Source organism: Schistocerca serialis, chromosome 3 (genome assembly GCF_023864345.2).
Source record: "Schistocerca serialis cubense isolate TAMUIC-IGC-003099 chromosome 3, iqSchSeri2.2, whole genome shotgun sequence".
NCBI classification, from domain to species: domain Eukaryota; kingdom Metazoa; phylum Arthropoda; class Insecta; order Orthoptera; family Acrididae; genus Schistocerca; species Schistocerca serialis.
The window spans coordinates 815,470,989-815,490,652 of NC_064640.1; the positions used below are offsets into that span (position 1 = coordinate 815,470,989).

The 19,664-nt window shown below is 42.1% G+C and overlaps 1 protein-coding gene across 1 annotated transcript in view; it reads left to right on the forward strand.

Annotated features, from left to right (window-relative positions):
• The window catches only part of LOC126470693 (heat shock 70 kDa protein 14-like), a 219,503-nt gene that overhangs the window by 132,479 nt on the left and 67,360 nt on the right, over positions 1-19,664 (forward strand). The gene's annotated exons all lie outside the window — the stretch shown is intronic.

The window sequence follows — 19,664 nt, forward strand, 5'->3', positions numbered from 1 at the left end:
TCCAAAAGTTCTGGAGGAATAGTTGCCGAGCTCTGGAGCTTATGTAGCTACGTGTCAGCTTGTAGCATAGATAAGATGTTGCGAGTTCGAATACATTCAGTGCTACATTTTTTAAAACGCAATTCTGCTCTCTGCTGAAGGTATCAATCTAATGGAACTTTGAACATAATTCCCTTCACTTCTCAACCCAAAGTAGTCGCATGTGGAAAAAGGGCTAACTACTGTGACATTTTGTTCTATTCAGGTTTAATAGACAGCAGGCAGCAGATGCATCTCGAAGATGTGCAGGGAGAGCGCATCGTGCCATAATATGTCAGAAAAGTATTTTCTACATTAGCCGTCGTGTGGTAGTGATATTTTATTCTTCTTCAAACTTTGTTTGACAGCTTTAACTCAGAACAAGTTTTCTACATGCATGTAATCAATAAACTGCATGTGCTTTGTCAGACTGTCATAGGTAACATCAGAGAATTCGCATATATCGTTGATGATTAATTTCTCTCTCATGTTTACTATTGTTTTAACAACACTAAAGGAAACCTTACGAAAATTGTGCACTGTATTATAAGAAATGAAATAAAACTAACCATGATAACCTTACGACGAAAGTATCTGTACACAAGCATGCCTCTATCGACACGAATTAGTAAAATACTACTCACTTAGATTTTGATTGGGTCTGTGTTTAATTGGTATGCTGTGTCATACTCAAGAGGTATGCAAATGTGGCAATTCATAAATATAGTTACGTATTCCTAGAAACCCAAAATTCGCTTGGCAGCAGCGGAAAGAGGCCTTACCTGTTGTGCAGCATTGTAAGTTTTTCAACATTGCACTATGAGCTGAAAGCATTTTCTTGCGATTTCCTTATTGATGTTTGATCTGACTGCTTGTAGCTCTTTCACAGAAGGGATAAAAACGTTACAGTCAGTGAGACTGGAACTGCGAACCGTAACAGACGCTTTTTCACAGGTCAGCACGTTACCACAGAGCTGGCGAGGAGGTATGGGTCTGAGCTTCCTATTACGAGGGCAATAGGAACTCGAATTCGTAAACCGCTATTTGAAGGTCGAGATTAGTTGCGGTTTCCACCTGCAACGACTTTCCTGGGCTGAAAACCGTAAATTTTCAATCTTTTGTTACCCTTCAAGCGATAATAACTCAGATTATTCAATGGAAATGACAGGTAAAATCAAGTGAACTTTGAGGCTTAATTCCGTGCACACCAGGAAGTAACTCGTCGATCACAGAGTTGCCAAACATACGTTGCCTTGTTGCCAAATCTCAGTTACAGTACCAGCAGGAAGAAGACGAACCGATGTGATCCTACAGCGGTCTGGGAAGTGACCATAGCTGGTGTCTCCAAGTCGCGGCTGCTACGGCCTGGAATACGTAATGCGTCTGATTCGCTTTCTGTAACTAGGTTTAGGGACTGGAGCGTAGTTTACTAATAATACTCAGAACTGACTGCAAACTGAGCATCATAAATCAGTAACTCTCATTGTTGTTTTTATATTTCTTTCGTAAGTGTACTCAAAACTAAGAAAGTCATTCACAGGCGTTTTCGTGCCTCGCCGATAGTCGAGCACGACATACAAATAAAAATAAAAGAGAATGTGTGTGTGTGTGTGTGTGTGTGTGTGTGTGTGTGTTTCTGAGAGAGAGAGAGAGAGAGAGAGAGAGAGAGAGAGAGAGAGAGAGACATAAATAAAAAGCAATGAGAGAGAGTGTAATAAATTGTTGTAAAGAAATTGAATCATGGTATTTAAAGAAATCTTTCATTAAAATGACACGTTCCACATCATTACGAAATGTCGTATTCATGATCTATGGAACAAGAGTTAATCTAATCTAATCTAATCTAATCACATCATATTGATGATTAGCCATGAAGAGTCATGAATTACCGAAATTTTGGCCCATACCAGTAACCAAATCTAAACTTGAAAATAAAAGACGACAGTTTTTGTAATAAACCGTGACTCCTATCAAGACCCTTTCGTCCCTGTTATCTAACCACGAAAGATGTCTGATATACTTCCATTCTGAAGTAACAAAGTGTGCATGCATTTAAAGATGAAGTGCATGATGTGAAGTTCTGTGACGGAGATACGAACCCAACACGTAATCCGATTGTTAACTAAGAAAAATCAAATGTTACGTATCGGTTTTTCTTACGAGCCGCTAGGTGTCTGAATCTAAAATAAGGATAAAAACTTTTGTGCCTAAGCGACAATCGAACTGCACACCTACCGTGCATCCACGAATATAGCTTAAGTATCGGTTGCTTACTCATGAACAGTAAGATGTGTGCGTGTTTGACCAGAAATAACGACACCTGTTGCGATTGTTGGAAACACATGAACAGACATTGAAATTGCGCGTTAATTTTCACTAGCAGGTGGGTGTGCACTTGATAAAGCTAGAAATGAAGTTATGAATATTTTTGTACTGGATCAGGTTTCAGACCCACTTACTTACCTTTGGAGGAGACCTAGAGAAGATTGCAGTCTTGGGAAAAGGAACGAAATGACTGAACTATACTGTTCCGAGAGATTCAGATCCTCGAAAGAGGAGATACGAGTTCGAATCACAGTCCAGCACCAAATTTTTAAACGTCTCTAGTTCAATCAAGTGCAAGTAAAATAAGAGCCCTGTCCCTTTAAATGGCTATCGGTTCATCAAATAAAATAAAATTTTCTAATGTAAGTAAGCTTACTGGCGACTGTATTTCTGTTTACCATGACTTCCGCTGTGTCAGTTCCCAACGTAAACCGGCTCTGCCCAGTTGGTAATGAAGGAACGTGATGTTTAATGCGGATTCTGGATTATAACGTCTTTCTCTTGAGGTTACCACAGGTAAAATAAATCTGTTTGTGCCTCTTAAAAGTAAATGCCTGAACCCACGCATTGCACCTGTGATAGCTCGTTCCACCATACCATTGTGGCCACATTACCCAGCCCCAAGAGTGTGCTGTAACGGATGATGTGCTTAGCTTACAAAATTAGTCACGGTGGAAAAAATGCGAGTCTATTAAATGGTCAAGTAGAAGCAAGCTTCTGACGCAGAGATTATGCTATTCTCATGTCAGCAGGATGTAAAGACTCTTCTAGGCATCATAGGCTGGATGTGAAGCCATTTTGATTTTTCACAAATTCAGCAAATTTCTTAGTTCGAGAAAATCCACTGTGAAGTGTGAAGTTGCCGGATAATTCGATTATTACTGTTATTATTAATATCATTTTATTCATACCGCTGCTGTAACACAAGTGCTTGAACATCATTTAATGCCTTTTGGTCACTATAGATGTAGTTTCCCAAGAACAGGTTCTTTCCCTGTCTACGGAATCCTTTTCATGTTAATATCAAACACCAGCAATTACTCGTAGATTACTTTAAAACTAAAGTAATTGACGAAGACGTTACTTGGTAACAAACTTTTGCCTAGAAATGGCTATCGAGTACTGACAAACCAAAAGGCAAGAGATCTTACTGCCTTCCGATATACGTTGCTGTTAGTTCTTCCACATGATTTGGTCGACATGACCTGTTTCAAGTTGTGTATGACAGACAGTGTTTTAGAAAATCTATTGTTTCCCTTTGAAATAAACAGAAGTATTTTCATTCTAAGCTGTCCAAGTACAAAATTTTCGCAATATTAGTTCAAATTTAATATTCGCTTCTGTAATGTAGGAAAGTATTTCACAGTCGCAAAACTCGCATCCGAAACGTTGACCTTACACTTAGTCGCTGACCATATATTCTAGCTCAGAGTGACACCAGTTTAAATAACCTAATGTAGCGAAGACTGTTTGCCAGTTCTCTTTCTCACCGGAAAATACGCAATTCACTCATTTGGCTCCATCAGTACACTGTAACAGTAATTTCTGTGTGAAATTTGTCAGTAAGCTTTTGCCTTCCAACCGGCAAAATACGGCAGAGTACGGCCGGTAAACAATTCACAAACCACGATTTAGTGCCAATAAGACGATTTCTTTAAACATTGTCGAAGCTGAGGGAATTTAGTTTCCGCTTAAAACGTCTTAAGCAGCAACGTTCACAGATATCTCAAATAGGAAAAAGCTGTATATCCAGGTACGAAGGTTGTAAAACAAACTTCCCACAGTTTGTGTCAGGTTGATCTTTTCGTCTGATAACACTGCTTAAGTATTTTGTCTAAGAGGTATCACAAGTAGTATCCCTGTAGCTGTGGGAATCATTGGTTGAAAACGAGTTTAACACCAATGGGTACAGTGCTGCTAAATTTTCACAATTATTATCAACCTAAGTCTGAGTTCATCCACAAACTGAGGCGTATTTACAATATTGGAGCTAGACTGAGTATCCTTGTCTTTCTTGAGTGGTCATTGGAAGGCGTTTACACACACGTATACAATACTATGAATACTTCGAACGCTATGGTTAACGTTGCTCTCATAAACTACTTTTGTTTTTTTAATTCTTCTGGGTCTTCAGCGTGCAATATGTGTTGTAGATACAGTCTCAGACCAAAAAATTGACCGCCGAGTCGTTCACGTAAGGTGGACAATACAGTCGTGCTCCTCTCAGAATTCAATGTCTGGCAATATGCTCGATCTAGCAACATGTAGACTGCGGCACTTTCCAGAGGAAGTCTTGACTCCAGTCTTAGTACATTACTCTTGACTACGACCGTAGTCTTGAGGTAAAACGCGAGACCAGCTAATATGATATTGTAGATTCGCTTGAATTACACTCATAGCTTCAGCACCGAGAGGAAAGGGGCGATAAAAATTTTGTCGATATGTGCTTTCGGTCGCCAGACGTCATATTAGCTGGTCTCGAGTTTTACCTGAAGACTACGGTCGTGTTCCAGCAGCGGTATGAATAAAATGATATTAATAATAACAGTAATAATCGAATTATCCGGCAATTTCACACTTCACAGTGGATTTTCTCGAACTAAGAAATTTGCTGAATTTGTGAAAAATCAAAAAGGGCCTCACATCCAGCCTATGATGCCTAGAAGAGTCTTTACATCCTGCTGACATGAGAATAGCATAATCTCTGCGTCAGAAGCTTGCTTCTACTTGACCATTTAATAGACTCGCATTTTTTCCACCGTGACTAATTTTGTAAGCTAAGCACATCATCCGTTACAGCACACTCTTGGGGCTGGGTAATGTGGCCACAATGGTATGGTGGAACGAGCTATCACAGGTGCAATGCGTGGGTTCAGGCATTTACTTTTAAGAGGCACAAACAGATTTATTTTACCTGTGGTAACCTCAAGAGAAAGACGTTATAATCCAGAATCCGCATTAAACATCACGTTCCTTCATTACCAACTGGGCAGAGCCGGTTTACGTTGGGAACTGACACAGCGGAAGTCATGGTAAACAGAAATACAGTCGCCAGTAAGCTTACTTACATTAGAAAATTTTATTTTATTTGATGAACCGATAGCCATTTAAAGGGACAGGGCTCTTATTTTACTTGCACTTGATTGAACTAGAGACGTTTAAAAATTTGGTGCTGGACTGTGATTCGAACTCGTATCTCCTCTTTCGAGGATCTGAATCTCTCGGAACAGTATAGTTCAGTCATTTCGTTCCTTTTCCCAAGACTGCAATCTTCTCTAGGTCTCCTCCAAAGGTAAGTAAGTGGGTCTGAAACCTGATCCAGTACAAAAATATTCATAACTTCATTTCTAGCTTTATCAAGTGCACACCCACCTGCTAGTGAAAATTAACGCGCAATTTCAATGTCTGTTCATGTGTTTCCAACAATCGCAACAGGTGTCGTTATTTCTGGTCAAACACGCACACATCTTACTGTTCATGAGTAAGCAACCGATACTTAAGCTATATTCGTGGATGCACGGTAGGTGTGCAGTTCGATTGTCGCTTAGGCACAAAAGTTTTTATCCTTATTTTAGATTCAGACACCTAGCGGCTCGTAAGAAAAACCGATACGTAACATTTGATTTTTCTTAGTTAACAATCGGATTACGTGTTGGGTTCGTATCTCCGTCACAGAACTTCACATCATGCACTTCATCTTTAAATGCATGCACACTTTGTTACTTCAGAATGGAAGTATATCAGACATCTTTCGTGGTTAGATAACAGGGACGAAAGGGTCTTGATAGGAGTCACGGTTTATTACAAAAACTGTCGTCTTTTATTTTCAAGTTTAGATTTGGTTACTGGTATGGGCCAAAATTTCGGTAATTCATGACTCTTCATGGCTAATCATCAATATGATGTGATTAGATTAGATTAGATTAGATTAACTCTTGTTCCATAGATCATGAATACGACATTTCGTAATGATGTGGAACGTGTCATTTTAATGAAAGATTTCTTTAAATACCATGATTCAATTTCTTTACAACAATTTATTACACTCTCTCTCATTGCTTTTTATTTATGTCTCTCTCTCTCTCTCTCTCTCTCTCTCTCTCTCTCTCTCTCTCTCTCACAAACACACACACACACACACACACACACACACACACACATTCTCTTTTATTTTTATTTGTATGTCGTGCTCGACTATCGGCGAGGCACGAAAACGCCTGTGAATGACTTTCTTAGTTTTGAGTACACTTACGAAAGAAATATAAAAACAACAATGAGAGTTACTGATTTATGATGCTCAGTTTGCAGTCAGTTCTGAGTATTATTAGTAAACTACGCTCCAGTCCCTAAACCTAGTTACAGAAAGCGAATCAGACGCATTACGTATTCCAGGCCGTAGCAGCCGCGACTTGGAGACACCAGCTATGGTCACTTCCCAGACCGCTGTAGGATCACATCGGTTCGTCTTCTTCCTGCTGGTACTGTAACTGAGATTTGGCAACAAGGCAACGTATGTTTGGCAACTCTGTGATCGACGAGTTACTTCCTGGTGTGCACGGAATTAAGCCTCAAAGTTCACTTGATTTTACCTGTCATTTCCATTGAATAATCTGAGTTATTATCGCTTGAAGGGTAACAAAAGATTGAAAATTTACGGTTTTCAGCCCAGGAAAGTCGTTGCAGGTGGAAACCGCAACTAATCTCGACCTTCAAATAGCGGTTTACGAATTCGAGTTCCTATTGCCCTCGTAATAGGAAGCTCAGACCCATACCTCCTCGCCAGCTCTGTGGTAACGTGCTGACCTGTGAAAAAGCGTCTGTTACGGTTCGCAGTTCCAGTCTCACTGACTGTAACGTTTTTATCCCTTCTGTGAAAGAGCTACAAGCAGTCAGATCAAACATCAATAAGGAAATCGCAAGAAAATGCTTTCAGCTCATAGTGCAATGTTGAAAAACTTACAATGCTGCACAACAGGTAAGGCCTCTTTCCGCTGCTGCCAAGCGAATTTTGGGTTTCTAGGAATACGTAACTATATTTATGAATTGCCACATTTGCATACCTCTTGAGTATGACACAGCATACCAATTAAACACAGACCCAATCAAAATCTAAGTGAGTAGTATTTTACTAATTCGTGTCGATAGAGGCATGCTTGTGTACAGATACTTTCGTCGTAAGGTTATCATGGTTAGTTTTATTTCATTTCTTATAATACAGTGCACAATTTTCGTAAGGTTTCCTTTAGTGTTGTTAAAACAATAGTAAACATGAGAGAGAAATTAATCATCAACGATATATGCGAATTCTCTGATGTTACCTATGACAGTCTGACAAAGCACATGCAGTTTATTGATTACATGCATGTAGAAAACTTGTTCTGAGTTAAAGCTGTCAAACAAAGTTTGAAGAAGAATAAAATATCACTACCACACGACGGCTAATGTAGAAAATACTTTTCTGACATATTATGGCACGATGCGCTCTCCCTGCACATCTTCGAGATGCATCTGCTGCCTGCTGTCTATTAAACCTGAATAGAACAAAATGTCACAGTAGTTAGCCCTTTTTCCACATGCGACTACTTTGGGTTGAGAAGTGAAGGGAATTATGTTCAAAGTTCCATTAGATTGATACCTTCAGCAGAGAGCAGAATTGCGTTTTAAAAAATGTAGCACTGAATGTATTCGAACTCGCAACATCTTATCTATGCTACAAGCTGACACGTAGCTACATAAGCTCCAGAGCTCGGCAACTATTCCTCCAGAACTTTTGGATTCCACAGCACTGTGAGATTATGCATATGGCCAGGTCTTGACTTCTGAGAGACAAACAGTTACAGCTTTTCTTTTGGACTGAACGACGTTTTCTAGTAACAGATAGCGCAACAGAATAGCTCAAGTGGAAAGGAACACTTCCTATTTAAACTTCTGCATCCTACACTGTTGGCAGTTGTGTGTAGGTGGCAGTTACGTGATTTTATTTCTGTGATTACAAAATAGTCGAATGTATGCACTGGGTAGCCGAGGCAGCTAGTTCATGGTGATTCGGTCAACCAAGTAAATGAATTTACTGAACATGCTGCAAATTACTACAGGGAGCCTGTGTGTCAGAATTCTCATCCAGTGTGGCGCAACTGCGTTACGATAGAAAAATGACTCGCGGAGAAGAGGATTTCGTGGTCTGTTGGACGGATGGTAGGTTGTTATACCTATGGTCTGGGTTCGATTCCCACTTCCGTCAATGATTTTAGATAGGGAGAGACAGATTCTCTCTACTGGCTACACCAAGTGAAGGAGATATAATGGCTGCGTGGTCTGAAAATTCACATTAAAGATGATATTCCTTCTTTACCACGTAGACGGTAGGTTGAACCACAATAAAGTCTGCAGTGGCGACATGTAGAAACTCTATCACCAGTAACCTTTCTTATACTAGTTATTTATTTCAAGTGACGACACAAACGCTATGTATGGTCACAGGACACTTATTCCATCTTTTATTTGAGCTTCTGTATGTCGATAAAATTGGTTCTAAACTGGGAATGCAACTCAGACCGCCCTTAACGCGGAATTTGATCCCTTCGTGGCAATACAGCTCGGCTACAATTTGTTGTTTGTTCAAAACTGCAGATTCCTCAACACCTTCACATATTACGCGTGAATGGGATCGAATCCTGGCCCGGCACTAAAGATTTAATTATGTATTATCAAGCTCTATCAGGAGAACACCTATCTGCTGGTGGATAATAATTTTGATTTTTAATGTATTTTCATTCGTTGTCAACACTAACGATATCTGACGCTTTTAACTCCCAGTGAGACCCAGAACTATTTGCGAGATGACTGTAAGTTCAAGATGCTATTCTGAGCAGCTGGTGGAGAAAAATTCGGTAGCTGACGTCTCTTTGTGTGTAGTCAACAACGATATGTGTGGGGCTCTATTCCCAGTGAGCGCTGAACTCTTCGTCATATTATTTCAGTTCGTCGTGTCATTTAATGTTCATACATATTCTCAACTAGCTGCTCGTGAATAACTTTAATTTTTAATGTCATTTTGTGTTAAATAGTTCAAATGGTTCAAATGGCTCTGAGCACTATGGGACTTAACTTCTAAGGTCATCAGTCCCCTAGAACTTAGAACTACTTAAACCTAACTAACCTAAGGACATCACTCACATCCACGCCCGAGGCAGGATTCGAACCTGCGACCGTAGCGGTCACGCGGTTCCAGACTGAAGCGCCTAGAACCGCACGGCCACACCGGCCGGCCCCCACCATCTGGTATCAATGCATTACCCTATCATCCATTATATATAATCATTTTCATAGTACACTTGATATTATAGATGAGTAGGACACAAGACAGGACATAGATAATGTTCGTTTGACGTCAACAGTGTGTAACATTTTACTTTTTTTGAATAGGACAATGTTCCTCTCCAATAATTTTTAGATTAGTTACAATAAGCTTACGCTGCAAGAGAATTCGCTTGTATTTTTCAATATGTGGTCTGTTGTCGGTCTGAAGGCCTTCCATAACATCGGCAACGTAGTGCAACTCCACCGAAGGCTGTCTGGAGTAGGGTGGAGATAGCAATGTGAAAGTTGCGAGCTGTCGAAGACGATCTTCATATTCCTAATGCGATTAGGACATCGTATACTCTTGACGACGTTTAGCACCTGTGCAGTCAGTCACCCAATTTCAGAATTCATTTTGAGTAATCCTGCTAAATTCCCAAAATATTGTCTTTTTATACTGATGAGTAATATGGATAGTCGTCACGTTCATGTGCCGTCTACAACGCAAATTTAATGTTACTATCCTAGGAACTAACCTGCAATACGTTTTGTATTTCATAATCGGAACTATCTGCATTCACCGTCAACAGAGCAATGTCAGGGAACAGAATGCAGCAGTGCCTTGCTACCTACTTGAGGACCTGCTTGAGTCGTGTTCTAAGGAAAGGGTAGGTGCTGGTTCACATTATATTACACTAGCGAGAAGTACCGACTTTTCCTTTTCTCTGCAAACATCCAGAACTAAATTCAGTAACTAAATGCTAAGAATATATTTGCATTGTGCCAACTCAAAGATCAATAGATATGGATATAGATATAGATACAGATTTTTATATTTAAAGCCATTCTCGTTCTGCGTTGGAATAAACATCATTCATTATTTGCTTGTTCTTGTTACGATTGTTATTGTCATTCTCTCACTCGCAAGAGTTTTCGCATTCCTATTTGGTATCGATGCACATGAAGAGTGGCTATGAAAGAAGGGAATACTGAATGTTACGTCATGCAGAATACACTCATTTACTTCGGCTCCTCGTGATCTACGCTACAGGAGAAGTGAGATACATAAAGTTGACAGTGTGAGGACAGACCTGGTAGCACAACTGTGCAACTACACAGTGTTACCAGATAAAATGGTGCTGCGGAATCGAAAGTGTAGTACGGACTTTGCCACAGTAGCAGACAGCTGGTAATTTAGGACCATGACCGTGGATTACACTTTGGTCAGTGCTTGTTAGAGTGCTGCAACTGTAAATGGAAGGCTTTGTTTGATAGTCTTATGCTGATGCTGTCTGAATAAATTATGCCATTGGATACAAAGCGGTTTAGTTTTGAGACCTAACCCAAGAGGGGGGAAGGCACAGTGGTCTGCTTCAGGAATTCCAAGCAATAAAACACAAAAAACAACCCAGGAAGGGAGACATGCATTTGGAATCTGTTCATCGTTACGGGGTCAAACAAGAGGGTAACATTACTGAAACAATGATCGGGCTACTTAGTATATAATAGAGCATACAGATTTCAAGGAGGAAACGTATGAAGACGCAGACTTCCTCGTTATCAATATGTGCGGCATATCTTTCGTGTTAACGAAAGTAAATTCCCGCTTTACCTCTTCTTACGTGTCAAATGAAATGAATGCCATGAGGAATAGAATATTTGTTGACTGCGTCTCTTCTTGCTTCCATCCTTACCAACATATTTCTTCATTCTCGTGGTAATCATGACATTCTATGTGTATGCTGCAAAAGATTGCAAGTGGACAAATTCGACATCGAGGTGCAAAGCGTTATATTCAATTCGAATAAGCTTCCGGGGTATTTTTACTTCGTTTGTATTTTTAGATGATTATGAACGTTACGGAAAATTATCTCACATGCTTTATGTTGAATGAGAAACATTGAATGATCCGTTTTGCTTTCCCTACGTTGAAATGATATAATGTCGGCGTCAACAGCCTTCTTCCACGCCGGAAGCTGAAACTTGTATGATTCTGGATTAATGATAATTGAATGTCTCATATGTATACATAGCCCACAAGGCGACGTCAGAAACCATCAGGGGAGAACGCCGCATAAAAACCAAACGTGCGCGCGCGTCTCCACTCTGAAGAACCGTATCGGAGAATCACGGCAAGCATTTCGCTGAAGAGCTGCCTCGTCAGAGAGCCTAGAAATGGCAGCGTCGTAGCAAGTATTTGTCAACACTCTGATAGTGCATTTACTTCCGCGTGTAGGTCGGCGTTACCTCGCTAAATTCACTTGACATTCGTTTTCCACATCGAAGACTCGTACGATATAATCCACTGCAAGATGACACAATTAGAAAGTATATTTAATTTCTGGACTCCAAGAACGGCGTTCTACACATAAGTAACACCTGTTTGTGTGTGCATTCGGGAGGACGACGGTGCAATCCCGCGCCCGGCCATCCTGATTTAGGTTTTCAATGATTTCCCTAAATCGCTTCAGGCAAATGCCGGGATGGTTCCTTAGGAAGGGCACGGCCGATTTCCTTCCCCATCCTTCCCTAATCCGAGCTTGTGCTCCGTCTCTAATGACACCGTTGTCGACGGGACGTTAAAACAGTAATCTCCACCTCCTCTGTTCGTGTGTTTAAGGTTGCGTTTTGAGGCTCAGGCAACATCGCAGTGACTATATTCCGCCTCTGGCAGCCAGTGTGTCGTTAGCTCAGAGGTTCCCTTGTGCGTTGCAGTGCTTGTACTATAAGACATAGCAGTTCGAATCACGGTAGAAGCCGCTGACTACAACCTTTTATTTTCCATTTTAATTAATGGAGTTGCAAACTGCTAGTAAAAATTTCTTATGCGAAATCTGAAGAATGCCTTTAAACATCAATCTTCGTCCGATTTCGACTTAGTAAATGAAGTTAATATCATGGATTTCTGCTTTGCAAATTCCAAGGTGCTTCACTGTAAAATAGACCCTGAAAAGATTCAAACCGACTGTCAACGATATAAATTTGAGCTTTGTTCGTCATGTAGGTCTAACATGTCAGAAGGTTGTTTATGAAGTGCACATGTTCATTAATATAGTTCCCTTCTTCTAAATTTTTGCAATAGCATTTAACTGTAGACGTTTTCTAACACCGGCGTTAGCAATTCCTTTCCGTTCTCTGAAACCTTCAAAACGACAAATTTTTCTGGTTTAAATCTGATCACCTTAACTATCACTTCCGATCAACAATAAATACTTCATGAACTCCAAATGTGCAGTGTTCCTGCACTGCTACAGAGCATGCATTGCAAGGTATTCACACAGTTTATCGCATAGAGTTACCATAAGGAATGAAACAAGAACTGTAATACACTTTACACCACAGACGCTCACTCTGGCTTGACGAAAACATCCAAACATTGACCAAAAGTTGCACAATTAATTGAGTTTGAAAGGAAAAGAAACGAGGTATGAAGCATTTATAAATTCATCGAATGTAGTGAGGTGGTTTCATTTCGTCCCAGTCTATAAAATTAATTTCGGGCCATACTCAGCTCTTGCCGATTAATGTAATATAATACCCGCCTACTAATCAGGGCGTCTGTCTCCGTTGCTTTTGAGCGTGAATGGAAATCGTAGAAATTTTCTGTGGAGCAACATTTAATAATAAAGCGTTTTAAATCATCAAAAGCGATGAGCGGTAGCAGGCGCTTTCGATAAAGAACGGGGGAGTGCAGCGCCGCTGCTGTCGCCACGGCCGCTGCCAGTAGCCAGCAAAAGGATCCCGGAGCTTTGCCGCATACGGCGTCCAGAGGAGGACAGTCTGCAGGAAATCTGCCGCAAAATCGTTACTGGATAAAATTTTGATATCGGTGTGTCACAAAGCGAAATAGATTGAATCTGCGCTACCATTACATTCACGTCTTCAGCATTCAGACACAAGAGGCTATAAAAATATTTTATGCCAGCTGCTCTCGATCCACTGACATTATGAACAGAAACAACGCACGCTACCACTAGACAACAGGCGTAATCAGCCTAGAGTTTCTCTATCGTGGGACAAGTTTTCCTCCAGGAAGTGCCGCAGTCTACAGTGTTGCCAGATTGTGCAGATAACCGGACTTAGAGAATTAGCGAGTTGGCCAGTTTTTTTGTCCCATGTCGCGATCGGCGCGGACTTAGCCTCTGAAGCGGCCGGCCGCCGGTCAAGTTTTATGTCAAAGAGTGTACAATCGTATCTGGACAGTGGGCATGTTTCCCAGATGCTTACGTGAAGCCACTGTCATACACGTACCTAAGCCCAGTTAGGACAGACGCCTTCCTTCTCTCTATTGCCCTATTTCTCTCACAAGCTTTGTTTGCAATGTGATGGATTGTATGAGTCATGACAGGCTGGTATGGTGGCTTGAGTCTCGCAATTTACTAACCACTGTACAATGTGGATTTTGAGCACGCCGTTCTGCAATGGGTGCTCAATGGGGCCAACTGGACACTTCATAGCCAGTTGGCCCAGTTCGAACACTGTGCGAATGTTGAGGCGTGGGTGGATCATATTACAAAAATGGTCCACCATGCCACTGCAGCATCCATTCCACAGTCCACAGGCCACCGGAAGAGGCAACCTGTCCCTTGGTGGAGTGCCGAATGATGCTCTGCAATCAGGACCAGGCGTGCGGCTCTGCGCCAGTTCCAGTGTCGGCCGACTGCTGAGAATCTTGCAACCTTTCAGGTGGCGAGGGCAAAATGTCGCCGCATTAATACAGAGAGCAAGACGAGGTGGTGGCAACAGTGTCTGAACGCCATTAATCGTTCCACCAAAAGTTCGATTGTGTGGGAGACCATCAGGAGAATTTCTTGGAGAGGAGGGAGGTGACCCATGGCTGCTGTAATGAATAATGGCACTCTCCACACGGATCCACGAGACATTGCCCACGCTATGGAAGCGTATTTTGCCACGGTTACTGCAACAGCCAGTCAGGATCCGGGTTTCCAGTGCCATAGAGCGTTTGCTGAGAGGTATACTCTGGACTTCCAGTCCACTTCTAATGAAATTTACAATTGCCCATTTTCCATGTGGGAGTTGGATTCTGCATTATCGTGACACATCACCTGGTCACGACAGGATCCATTACAGTATGCTACGGCACCTCACAAGGCGCAACAAAGAAATTCTCCTCGCACTTTTTAATGCCATTTGGGCGTCATGTCACTTTCCTGACTCGTGGCATGAGGCAGTTTTAATTCCCTTTTTAAAACCTGGAAAGACCGCACGAGCCCAAGTAGCTACCATAGTGTTGCCCTCACTAGTTGCACAAGAAAGACCTGGGAGTGGATGGTCAACCGGCGCCTTGTCTGGATGTTAGAATCCCGGCAAGTCCTTAGTCGCTTTCAGTGTGGGTTCAGGAGGGTTTGTTCCACCTTCGATAACCTTGCCCTCCTGGAGGCGGCTATACAGCAAGTTTTCCACCACCATCACCACCTTCTAGGTGCATTTTTTGACATCGAGAAGGCCTACGATACCACTTGGAGCGTCTCATCCTGGAGCAGCTTCATGAATGGGATTTTCGTGGTTGTCTTCCTCTTTTTATTCAGTCTTTCCTCTCGCCACGATATTTTAGATACCAAATTGGTGACTCCTGTTTGACTGCTTTGAGCAGGAGAACGGTGTCCCTCAGGGTAGTGTTTTAAGTGTGACTGTATTTGCCATCACTACTAATAGCATTACCTCCATAGTGAAAAGTCCTGTCCAGTGTTCCTTGTTTGTGGATGATTTCTCTTTGTTTTGCTCTTCTTCAAGCCTTGCAACAACAACGCATCAGTTGCAACTTACTCTTAGACATTTGGATGACTGGGCGCAGAAGAGTGGTTTTAAGTTTTCCACTGAGAAGTCCACATGTGTTCTTTTTCACCGTTCTCGTTCATTTGTAACCTTTTACTGAGTTGAGGATGAGGGACACTGTCCTTGCTTTTAAAGACACAGTGAGATTTGTGGGGCCCATTTTTGCTCGAAGTTTACGCGGTTACCTCATCTTAAAGACCTAAAACGACTGTCACTTAGGCTTTAAGTATTTTAAAATATCTTAGCCACAGTACATGGGTAGCCGACAGGACTTGTCTGCTCCAGTTTTACAGGGCGTTTGTGCTATCTCAGCTCGATTATGGGTGCATGGTGTATGGGTCTTAGAGGCCTTCTTACTTAAAGATGTTGAATGTTGTGCGCCATGAAGGGCTTCGGTTGGCCACTGGGGCATTCAGAACTAGCCCCATACCAAGCCTCTGTGCAGAGGCTGGTGAACCACCACTTCATATGCGGTGGCGGCTACTTATGGTGCGCCAGGCGTGTAAAACTTTGTCCACACCATACACACCTGCATACCATACCATTGCTCAGCTTCCTCTGGCACGGCTATTTCATAACCGGCAACGAGCGATGCGGCCCTAGGGGATTCACGCACGGGATTGCCTCTCTGCGATGGATATGGCTTGTCTTCATGTTTTCCGTCACGGTTGGAGCAGATTTCCACCTTGACTCCTCCGGAGACCCAGACTTATTTTAGATTTGACTAATTTTAAGAAAGATAGTACACCAGATTTTACGTTCCAATCTCTGTTTTTTGACATTTTAGGTGTGCGTCACGGTTTTACCGTCATTTACACTGATGGCTCCAAACAGGAGAATTTCATTGGCTGTTCTGTAATGTTACCTGATATGTTACCCGGATTCGCCTCCCTGATGAATATACTGTTTTCGCAGCGGAGCTCCATGCGATCCTGAAGGCAATAGAGTGGATGGATCATGTTCGGGGCAATCGATTTCTCCTCTGCTCTGATTCTCTTAGTGCCTTACAATCACTGCAGAATCTGTACCCAACTGAGGAGATGGTTCAGCTGATATATGACCAACTGTACTTGCTCCAACGGCAGGGTAAGGAGGTGTCCTTCTGCTGGGTGCCTGGTCATGTAGGAATATGGGCCAATCGGGCTGCCAAGGAGGCCTGCAGAGAGCAGTCAGTCATTTCTGCACTCCACAAGAACTGCGTGGAGTTGTGAGAGGAAGAATTGCTGGCGGTGACTGCCAATAAACTGCTGTTGGTGAAGTCAACAACTCGGCTGTGGTGTTCATCCTGCCGGTTGCTGAGGTGGGAAGAAGTGACCCTCATGCGTCTTCGGATTGGGCACTGTCCTCTCACACGTAGCTTTCTATTACGGGGGGGGGGGGATATGCTTGTGGTGCGCACATCTCTGTCTGGCACGTTTTAACAGACTGCATTTCATACTGTGATGCAAGGGCAGAAGCACAAGTTGATGGGGATCTGCCCTGTGTTTTAGCTAATGATGAGATGTATGTGTCTAGGATTTTAAAGTTTTGTGAGGTGTCTGGACTCTGGTCTAAACTTCTAGGCTGGAGGTTTTTGTGTCTTGCAAAGTGGCTGGCTCCTCCCTTTTTTCCTTGTGGTCAGCTAGCCACTCCCATCTGCTATATTGTTTTAGGTCCCTCTACCACTTTCTTCCTGTGTTGTCCAAGTTTCACTGCTGACAGCATGCTTCGTCCCACACTTCGGTGTGGGTAGGCACATATTTTTCCAAGCTTGTTACCTGTATTTTACGTTCTGTTTTATCTTACTATTCTGAGTATTTTCTTGGCACCCATCTTAATCTGTTACTGGGAGCGGGCGCTGAAGACCTTGCTGTCGTGCACCCAAACAACCCACTACATACTGTACATACATGCTCTCCTCAGCAGGTATGCATGCCGTTTGTCTGCCATGCCTGGCTACTCATCCTATGCCTCCTCCTTTGACCGTCAGTATGGTGCATGTCCCTCTTCTCTGTTATCTTCTGGAGTTTGCTTTCGGTTATTGCACCAGCAGATTAACTTAAAACTACCTGCCACTTTTCCTTTGGGTGTGAACCCTTCACCACCTTGGCTTCGTGCAGCGGCTCACGTTCACCTTGTACTTCATTTGATTCATAAGGAGACTACTCCAGACTCGCTCTATCCCCATAAGATTTTTCGATCTTCGTACGGAACATCGCTGTAGTACCTTTTTGAATGCTGATGGCTCTCCGACTGACCATAGTATTGGGTGTGCTTTCGTTATTTCCACAGAGCATTTTTGGTGTCAGCTTTTGGAAGACTGCTCAGTATTTACAGCAGAGCGGTACCCTGTATCAGGCCACATCATACATCCAGTGACACAGGCTGTTCGATTGTGTCATTTGCTGTGACTCTATACCCTCAGAGCCTGTGTGTGATGCACATCATCCATCCCTTAGTGCAGTGGGTCCAGGAACGCTTTCACTTCCTCACTCTTGATGGGGCCACAGTGATGTTTATGTGGGTTCCTGGTCACATTGGTCTGATGCGAAACGAGGCTGCTGATGCTGCTGCCAAGGTTGCAGTCCTCCTACCTCAGCCAGCTAGTTCTTCCATTCCTTCCGATGATCTGCTTATCGCCATCTGTCAGCAAGTGGTGTCACTTTGGCATCACCACTAGTCTTCCCTTCACACTAATAAGCTGCAGGGAATTAAACCTCTCCCAGTAGCTTGGACAACCTTCTCTTGGCCCCCTTGCCATGAGGAGATCATTTTAGCTAGGTTGAGTGTTGGGCACTGTCTTTTTAGCCATCATTTGTTAAGTGGTGTTTCCCACCACTTTCTTAATGCTCATTGTCATCAACGTTTAACTGTTCGGCATTTCCTTATGGGATGCCCTTTTTTAACCACTTAAGTTGTACTGTATGTTTGCTGTCCAATTTATCGGCCATTTTAGTGAACAGTGAGAGAGCTGTTGACCGTGTTTGGCTTTTTATCCGTTGTAGCAGTATGGCGAAAGATATTTAATCTTTAGTTCAGGACCTCCATTGTCTTTATGGCTGTTTCTCCAAGAGAGGCTGTCCGTTGATTGTAGTTGCTTTTAACTCCTTTCTCATCTTTGTGTTCTACTGTTCTGACATGGATGCATATGACCTTAGTTGTTTTAATGTCTTAAAACAAAACAAAACAAAACAATCATTGTTACTCCTCATTGTGATCTAATTGCGTAAGGCACATAATGCACACTTTGCTCATCCTTCTTCCCTTGCTTTCTTAGATTTAGTGCTCTCTACTGGCAGTGATGTCAGCACTTGCAGTAGAGCATCACAGTTCCCTTAAATGGCTTAACATGTCCATCATGAACAATGGGAGTCTTTGTTCGTAATTATAACTTTACATTAATGAGTGACTTCATTTTTATGACCTGCTATGGTCTGTGGCGTCATCAGAAATTTCATTGTTTTGTTCGTAGGTGAGCAGGGATTCATCACTAAGACCCATTGACCAATTCTGAACTGTGGTAATTGGTCTATATGTGATCCTATTTGCTATTGACTCTCTAGTGCATCTGTGTTTGCTTTCTTTACCTTCTTCCAAACATTGTGTAATGTCATTGCAAACTTCATAACTGATTCCCAGTTTTTCCAATTTTAGGCTTAATCACCACAAAAACAGAAGTCAGATTTGTACCACATATTACCTCACATGGTGATAGACCAACACTACACTGGACATCAGAATTGTAAGCTGACATGACATACAGAAGGTAAATGTACCAATCATTGTGATGGAAGTTCACAACAACTACTCAACATCTTACCAACTGTACAGTGAATGTATTCTGTTTTCCTGATAGACTGAGGGAGCCAAGGGCTAGTCCTGAGCTTGTGAGTGCTTAGTAAATGACATAGGTGCTTAATCATACTGGATATAAAATTAGTGCCCTGATTTGTAATTATTGTATCAGGAACACTAAACTTATGCAACCAGCTTTTCACCATTGTCTTTGCCACTGTACTTGCTTTAAAATGCATACTGTAACAGTTATGAGCTTTCTTCATCTTTGATTCTATGAAACATGCTTTCCATATTTTGGGATGAGGTAGAATGGACCACAACAAGAAAAAATTGTCAGGTAAATGTGGACTCAAAAATGCATATCTTTAATAGCTTTGCTACTGTGAAAGACATCTTTTCTACTGAACAAGGGTTCATAGCTCTTAAGGTATGCATTTTAGAGTCTATGT